The sequence below is a fragment of the Zootoca vivipara genome, chromosome 14 (genome assembly GCF_965207765.1).
Source record: "Zootoca vivipara chromosome 14, rZooViv2.hap1.1, whole genome shotgun sequence".
In the NCBI taxonomy this organism is placed as follows: Eukaryota; Metazoa; Chordata; class Lepidosauria; order Squamata; family Lacertidae; genus Zootoca; species Zootoca vivipara.
The window spans coordinates 41,220,616-41,229,734 of NC_142597.1; the positions used below are offsets into that span (position 1 = coordinate 41,220,616).

The 9,119-nt window shown below is 48.4% G+C and overlaps 1 protein-coding gene across 25 annotated transcripts in view; it reads left to right on the forward strand.

Moving 5' to 3' along the window:
- The window catches only part of BCAS3 (BCAS3 microtubule associated cell migration factor), a 454,932-nt gene that overhangs the window by 247,886 nt on the left and 197,927 nt on the right, over window positions 1–9,119 (forward strand). The window lies entirely within an intron of this gene.

The following is a 9,119-nucleotide window of genomic DNA, read 5'->3' on the forward strand; positions in this document are numbered from 1 at the left end:
TCCAGTTAAAGCAGGGGTGGGGAACCTTTTGCAATCTGGGGGCCACTTTCCCTTCTGGGCAAGCTTGTGAGGGCCATATACTAGTTATGGGCAGGGTTAGAGGCCAAAGTGGGCGGATACATGAGGTTTATCTTTTACGGTAGGCTCATTTCCTACACATACTCCTGCATCCCTCACTCTCTTCCACCCAGGCAAGCAAAAGGCATGGCCAGAGTTCAAGGACACATTGCAGCCAGGCACCCTGGGGAGGGGTGTGGTGTGGGGACAGTCCCAAGGCCCAGGCAGAGAGGCCTGGGGTCTGCATGTTACCCTCAGGCCTGGGGCTTAGCACCCCTCAGTTAAGGTTCTCAAGGCTGCTGACCATCAGCGTTGACATTCCTGGGCCATCTTTGCAGCATTCATTCACAAGATAGGCCCATTGCTGAGCAGCAAAGTGCCTTCTTCACATGCAGGAGTTCCCAGGTTCCATCTTTGTTATCTCCAGCTCAAAGTAGCTTTGCTAGGGAAGACTTTAGCCTGAGAACGGCTTTCGGAAATGTCAGCTGTTCGAAAATATGGCCGCCAGTTTCCTGATGGGGTTTAGGTGGTCAGCATTGCTGATATCGGCTCCACTGGTTTGCCAGCATGTCTCCCCAAATCCAATTTAAGGTGTTGCCTTTAATTTTTAAAACCTTATTTAAGCTTCATTTGCGGACTTAGAAAGCAGCAGCAGCTTTAACCAATACCAACCACTCGCTTGACTGATTTCCATTCCTGACCAGAAACAAACCTGCGAACTGCAGCAGTGCCCACTTCCTTTTCTCCTTTCGTTGGAATTCTCCGACTTCCTTTCTTGCAAGTCTCCACCTATTTAGGTTAGGAGAAAGTGGGGCGCTCAGCAGGAACACCACTTCTGTCTTTGCTTAGCTTGCTTTATCTCTCCAATTACAAGAGGCGAGGAAATCAATATTCTGCAGGCTTTAAATCATCTTGAAATTGGAAGAAAGTGAGCAACACATGCAAACATTTAGGGTTGTGCAGCAAACAGGGCCTAGTTGCGCCAGTCCTCAGTGTCTCCCCACTTGCCGCCAGCCCTGATGTCTCTGTCTCTGTGATTGATGTTTTGACCAGTTAATGGGGCTCAGAAGTTAATGGCACAGGGAGTCCCAGATTGGGTATATTATTTATTATTATTATTATTATTATTATTATTATTATTATTATATTCACATAAGCATCATAAGAAGGTGTGCTGGACAAGAAAATGTCGTTGTTCTCATCCAGGAGCGGCAGGAAGTTGATGAGAGACAAATTTTAAAGCTCCAGTTTGGACAAAACATTCCAGGAAATTTCAAGGGAAGCCAAAGTGTGAGGGGGAGAGAGTTTAGACAAGACTAATTGTCTGATCTTGGCAGAGTTTTGCTCCAGGATATTGGGTGCCAAGAGAGGAGCAGGCTAAGAAAGGTGTGAGGAACCATTGGCCCTTTGGATGTTGCTGAACTACAGCTCCCATCATCTCTGGCATTGCTTGGGCTGATGGGAGTTGAGTTCAGCAGCCTTTGGCAAGCCACAGGTTCAAAGTTCCTGCACTAAGAACACAAGAAAATGAGAACATAACATACTCTGGATCGGGGCGTCTTAAGCTTATATAGCGCCTTGGCGCAAGGACCCCTGCTGCGCCCCCACCCCCATGTTTCCCTCTGGGCGGGCAGCAGACGGCTGCCTGCTCGGCAAAACGGAGGCTCCGGGAGCACGTGGAGGAGCAGCGCAAGGAGGAGTGGCCACGGACGGCACCCAGGAGGAGCCCATGCCATGCTTTCCTTCCTCAGCGCTGCTGCTGCTGCTGCTGCGCTCAGGACAGGTGTGGGCTCCTGGTGGCAAGGAGGAGGCGGTGGCGGCAACTCCGAGGCTCGCACCCAGCCATGGCCCTCGGTGCCCGGCTGCCTCCTGGCAGCCCCCACACGGGCTCTCTCACAACCATGCCCTGCGAGGGGCTGGCGAAGCGCGCGTCATGGTGCGCCTTGGCGTTTCAGCAGCTGCTGCCACCATGCCCTGAGGGCCCCGTTCGCCAAGGGGGAGCCATGGAAGGTGAGAGGCAGCAGCCGCCTCCTCGGGTTGAGTAGGGAAGGCAGAGGACGCTCTCAGCGCGCTCGGAGGAGGACTTGGACGCAGTGCTGAGGGCAGAGGGGGCTTGCCCTCGGCGGCCGGCCGCCTCCTGGCAGCCCTCGCGCGCTGTGAAGGTCTGGCGAAGTGCGCGCGTTGCAGCATGGGGGAGGTGGGGGAGGGCAGGAAGCTGATACGGGAGGCGCCGCGTCCAGCCTCCACCTCTTCCATGGCAACAGCAGGCGCAGGTTGTAGGCGGCGGGGCACCGTGACTTGCAGGGAAAGGGGAAGCCGCCAGCAAAGTCGCGCAACTCCCCCACTCGCTGGGCCGCCCCTGAGGTGCCCCTGAGAGGTCGGCGCCCTGTTTTCAGTGGCCAACCAGATTCCTCTGGGAAGCCTGCAAGTCGGACCCGAGTGCAATAGCATTTTCCCCACTTGCATTTCCCAGCAACTGGCATTCAGAGACATACTGCCTCTGACAGTGGAGGTAGAGCATGGCTGTCAGCCCACAGGGTATAAACAGAACATTTGTCCAGAAAAGGCAAGTTCCAGTTCCCAGGAAAGCAGATTCATCATGTGATCCGAGGCTGAGGCTAAGGGGCCCTTGCACATTTACCCGATGCTTGGGGGCAGAGACTTGTTCATCTGAAATGCAACATGTGTTGTCAGTGCAACCAAATACTACTGTCGGATAGACTGCCTCCTTCCCTATCAACCCTCCCCAAGTGTTAAGATCAGCAGAGGGGGGGGGACCCTCTTGGTAGTTCAGAAATATGGAGGTGGCCAGGGAGAGGGCATTATCGGTGGCAGCCCCTAAGTTGTGGAATGCCCTCCCCAAAGAGGTGTGTCTGGCTTCTTCACTGCCTAGTTTTCAGCGAATGCCGAAGACACAGCTCTTGACCCTGACCTTTGGCACCTGAGATGTGTGGTTTTGGGACTCATCCTATTCCTATGGCTGTGGTTTGTTTTCACTGTGAAAATCTTAATTTTAATTTGCTGTAAGCTGCCCTGGGACCTGCTGATGAAGAGCCGCTAATCATCATCACCCTCTAGTCCAGCATTCAGGGTGTCATGCCTCTAAGTGAATACATCCTTTTTATGGCGCTGTTGGATCCATGGTTCCCATTGTTCCAAAGGAGGCCAAGCTCTGCCTCTGTTGGTGTCAGATGAAAACCTGAGTGAGCTGTGTTTTGAAAAAGATCTTAACTCTTAATGGAAGGTTATCGTCCTCCCTCCCCCTGTTCCTTAACCAAAGGAAATCCTTTGGAAACAGAACCTCTAATCAAGGGGTCACTCCAAAGCAGTAACATGAAGCATGACCCCAAGGCATTTGCTGCCTTTTGGATGCACGCTCAGGCCTCCTTTTTCACTTTGGTGTTTTTTCTCGTTTCACTTCCTCCTTTCGCTTTCTTTCTTTCTTTCTTTCTTTCTTTCTTTCTTTCTTTCTTTCTTTCTTTCTAAAAGATAACTAGATTACCTCTGTTGGCTATGTATGAGGTGGTAGCAGAGGTGTATCTAGGGTCCCTTGTGCCCCTGGCAAGGAACTGTGTTCCCCTCCCCCCCTTAAATCACTTTACCACAATAGCCCCATTATTTGTCTAAAAACTACTGCTAAAATGAAATTAGTTAGTTTCGATTTAGTTGTGCATGCTTTAATTCCATTGATTAAATGCTCCATGTGGATGTGAAGGTTTGTTGGGGGCTGGTGTGTCCCAGCATGGGGTTCTCCGGCTGAATTCAGGCTAGAAACGCAGCCTAGAGGGTATCTTTGATCCACTGTCTCTCATCTGCCTGGTTTGCTGAACCAGGGTGCTGAAGGCACAGGAGGAAAGGCAGCAAAAGGTGGTCGCTGGAGAACTGCCCTGAGCTTAGACTTTCTTAACACCTCACAGCCAATCTGCCCCAATAAGCAGGTACATGGTTGCCGCCTTCTTTGCAAGCAATCAAACTTGCTGACCCCTGGCTTGGACGGTACATATCACTTTAAATAGAAAACCCCTTCAATAAGAGGGCTGTCCCTTAGAATGCCTCTCCCCCAGCTCTGCCTGGAGAAGTCCTGCCAGTCAGAGTAGACATTAAAGGGCTAAATGGATGAATGATGTGTCTCCAAATAATGCGCATTACTGCCTGCCTGCAGATGTGTCTTCTTTCTTTCCTTCATGTTGAAACCTTTGCTCTCATCACGTAAGCTTCGTGAAGAAGCATGGACTACAAAACCCTCGTCTAGCCCCCAGAAGGTATTATCTCACTTGCTCTTCATTTCTTACAAAGATTTGCTCTTACAGATATTTGAAAGTCTGTTTCACGGTGCATAAACTGGAACCGCAAATAACCTTGTCCTTTTGTGGTTGGGTGTATATGTGTGTTTTCCTTTCACAGTGTCATGTTGCCTTTGTGGGTATCCGTGGTTTAGCTTGACGGATAGGAAAGAAGGCAGAGGCTTGCGCGATAATTCTGCCGCGAGCCTTCTATATTAGCGATGCTACACATTTTATTAGAAATGCATTGGGGTAAGCCCAATCTGCTATGGATCTTTACAGGAGAGATCAGATCATCTCCCCAGGCAATGATCCAGTTGAACTGGAAGCCTACCAAATCCGAACCTCAGTGCAATCTTGTGCACTTTTTTTTCCCATTGCAATGGCTCTGGGAAACCAGGCCCATCTTAAGGAGATCCATATTTGCCAAAGGGGGTAGTCCTTTTAGCACTTGCGAGGACTGAATTTGTTACATCAAATCACTTCCATGTGCCAGGCGCCGTGGGGAATTGAACTGAGAACCTTGCAGATCAGGTTGCTGATTCCCTGCTGCCTGCACCACAAGGGGGCACTGCCTGGAGCAAGGAACTACAGTTGTTAGCCTGGGATACCCTGGTTTGGCAAGTCATGTGACGCAGGGAAGGCCAATCCCATGCCACAGACTGATACGAAGCCCACAGCCCTGCTGCTCTGGCCACCTTGCTGTTGGAAGCATTTAAACAAGACTAACAAACAAAGGTCTGCATAGTTAAAGCTATGGTTTTCCCAGTAGTGATGTATGGAAGTGAGAGCTGGACCATAAAGAAGGCTGATCGCCGAAGAATTGATGCTTTTGAATTATGGTGCTGGAGGAGACTCTTGAGAGTCCCATGGACTGCAAGAAGATCAAACCCATCCATTCTGAAGGAAATCAGCCCTGAGTGCTCACTGGAAGGACAGATCCTGAAGCTGAGGCTACAATACTTTGGCCACCTCATGAGAAGAGAAGAATCCTTGGAAAAGACCCTGATGTTGGGAAAGATGGAGGGCACAAGGAGAAGGGGATGACAGAGGATGAGATGGTTGGACAGTGTTCTCAAAGCTACAAACATGAGTTTGACCAAACTGCGGGAGGCAGTGGAAGACAGGAGTGTCTAGCGTGCTATGGTCCATGGGGTCACGAAGAGTCGGACACGAATTTATCTCCAGGTTCTCTGTCAGTTCACAAAGCTAGTCCTGCCAGCTTTTCAGGGTGCAGTGATGATAGTGACGATAGCAACAAATCTCTGAGATCACAAATGGTGCTTGTTTGATTGTGAGTAATAATACAGAATGCAGATATTTTCTTGTCCAGAGTCCAGAGTTGACACCTGCCTGCTCACTTTTGTTTGATCGTAGCCATTGTTAACCGCTTGGCATAGATAAGGTTTGAGGTTAAGAGGGGTGGGCAGTTTTGATTCTAATTAGATCTGATGCCCCGATCTTCCTTTGTGGATAAGCACAGAAGCTGGAGATCCTCAGAAGGACTCCTGAAGAAATATTAATTGTGCTGAAGATAAAAACAGCTTGCAAGGGATCCCCTGCGTCCTGCCATCTCCACCTTAGGTTTTTTTGCATTGTGGATATAAAAATCTTTGTAGTGCCATCTGGAGACTCTATTGATGTTTTATTTTCTTTTTTGCTCAGTGTCTCAACAGAGAGCCCAGTCCCAGGAGGATAGAGATGGGCTGCAGTTATTCCATGGGAAAGGAAAGGTGCTCGGCGTATGCTCAAAAGCACTGTTCTCTTACATTTCACCGGTGGAGAGGGGTAGTTGTGTTACTCTGTTGTAGGGAGGGGTACCTTGTGGCAGCTTAAGCACTTTCCAGATTTATCAGGGCATAATCTTTTGTGCATTTAAGTCTACATCATCTTTTCCTCAATGTGAAATCTTAGTTGGCAGGTATACAAAGGAGAAAAAGGTCAGGTGGGAGTTATATGACAATAAGGCGCAAAAATCACAGCTCGTGATAATTAGAGCTTGAACACACATTAAGTAGGCACTCCTTTAACCTTTTGCAATTCAGCCCTGCTGGATCATCAAGTCCAGTGCTGTCCTTCCACCTCACAAAACTACTAGACCAAGCTCATAAGATGGGCTGAAATGCTACAGAGCTGTGACCCCCCTTATTGTGAGGAGGACCCATGGAATATAAGCTGGGGTGGGGCGAAAGGTTGCTTTATTTTTGTACCCTGGGGCGGGTTAGTTTTGACCCTCAAATGTGATGGGTGGTTAAAACAGAGCCCTAGGTAGGTATTCTCCTTAAAATTCAAGTGAAATTAATCTCGGATAACTTGAATGGGGGAAGGAGGGAAAAAAGGAAAAGGTCCTTTCGTGCCACTGTTCTATTTTTTATCCATTTCCTTTTTGTTTTCAAATATAGCATATTGTAAAACACAGATAAGTACATTTTCCCCTTAAAAACACAGATAAAAAATTCACCATATTCTAAGTGAGCCGTTTCCCCTTTGATTTGAATCTAAAACACGGGTAAAAGCAGGGGCGGGAGAAGCACGTTGCAGCTGCTATGATGCATTTTACAAAAGAACATATGCACTCATTTAAATCATTTACATTTCGCCTTTTTGATTTCCGTTATTTTTAAACCCGTGTTGTAGCGAACAGCGGCCTCTTTGCAGGCCCAGAAAAGAGGCACTTGAAAGCACTGTTTTTAAAGTTTGATGCACAGTAAGGTGAGCTAAATCGGAAGTGATGCTCTCCCCAGTTTAAAGATTTTTTTATTGCAAAGTTTTGGCCTGGGAAATGCTACTAAAACTTGAATATCTGTTGACTGGTGCACATCGCAATGCTGCGAGCTGGATACAGAGCCTGCTGAAGATAAATAAAAAAATTCCTTCAGTAGCACCTTAAAGACCAACTAAGTTTTTATTTTGGTATGAGCTTTCGTGTGCATGCACACTTCTTCAGATACAGTGAAGATGTAAGAGCAGGTAGGGTTGGGCAAATGTGTTGATTTCCCAAACATGTTGCCAGGGCAGGCGCAAGACATTTTGCAGCCTGAGAAAGAGGGATGCCCCCTGCCATTGCCAATTCCATGCCAATTCCATGTACAGAAGCTTGCTGGTCTGGCATTCCAGCCACGCCATTAAAAAATTAAAAATTGTCACTTTATTTTACAGTTTCAAAGACGCAACAAATACATAATCATTCCTCAACAGGTATTGGAAGTTTACAATATTCCAGGCTCATTTCCCCATCATTCTTTGATCATTTCAGTTTCATAGAGGAGAGGGCTATCAATAGCTGCTGTCCTGTGCCTCCACAATTGGCGGCTAAGATACTTCTGAATACCAGTTGATGGAAACCACAGGAGGGGAGAGAGAAGTCTTCACGAGGTGCCTGAAGCAGCTGATTGTTGCTGCTTCACATATAGCAGAGAGAAGGGCATCCCCGTAATAGGATCTGCCTTGTTTCATTTTAATATCGAGGGAATCCAAGGATGTGATTCCACCCCTGAAATGGCACGTCCCAAGTGAATCTTTGCCCCTTGAAGATGCAGAAGGATCTCAACCTGACCCCATAGTCAGCTGAATCCTGCCTAGTACTGCAAATAAACCACTTGCTGCCGTACATATATGCCTTTGAGGTGGCTTTGTGGCAGCGGAATTTCCGGCTCCCCCAAAAAAGGTGACAACTCCTGTGTTTGTCATTTGCTTTAACATTCCATCCATATTTCAAGAGGGCTGTAGGGTTTCGAAATCTCTAGCTGCCAGGCTCTAAGCTAAGCAGAGCTGGCAGCTCGGCGATGTGGAAGGCCATTATCTCACCTTTGTGCTTCTAACTGCAGCCACTTGCCTCTTCCTGTTTCATAATACATTCCCCGGGTGGCAGCAGAGAAACTTTTTAACACCTATTGGAGGCATTAAATAATCAGCCGTGGCACCGTGGTGGGCCTATGAAAATTGCATGAAGGGCAAATCAGCTTGCTTCACTTTCTTTGCTAAGGCCTGCAGATGTTTTCTTCCGCTCTCTTCACCATCCCCTTGCAACCCGCTACCGTGTTTATTGATTTGTTAAATTCACACACACACCCCAAAAAAAGTCTTCCAAGGTGATCAGAGTGCCACATGTGATACCTTCTCTTTTCTTCTCCCAGCAACCTTGTGAGGTGGTGTGTGGCCAACAGAGGCTAGTGAATGCCCTGCCGCCGCCCTCCTACCTGCCTTTTTTCTTTCCATCCAGTCCAGCAGGTAGCAGTGGCTGTAAGTGTCAGTCCCTGTAGAACTCAGCAGGATGGAGGGTGGGGACGAAGCTAGAATTAGTTGTCTCTGCCTGTCATAGGCTCGGCGCCACCTACTGTTGGCCTCCATGCCTTCTGCCCCAGAAGTCACCTGGGCACCGGCCACTGCAGCGTGTGGCTGGCCCAAAGTTGCCCAGTGAATTTTGTGGCTTAGGGGGCTAGGTGGATGTGTCAAGCCTGGGTATCCCAGACCATTATCCTTTGCAGCAATTAGGGCTAGGCCAAAGCATCCATCTCCCATGCAAGTTTCTGTTTCCATTTGCAGGTCATGAAGTTAGGGGACCATTTGGGCTATTTCCAGAAGGCAGGGTATGCGATTTGTGATGGAAACAAAACCCAGCTGAGTGCTCACAGTGCCAATCAGTTGCCAACCACCTCTGCTCTGCCAAATGCCTCCTAGAGCAGGAATTGCCAACAACAAATGCTTCAAAAGAGCCATGTCATATTTAGGGGTGAACAGATAATGTCAGTTTGGTGCACCTCATTTTCTCCTTTTTCT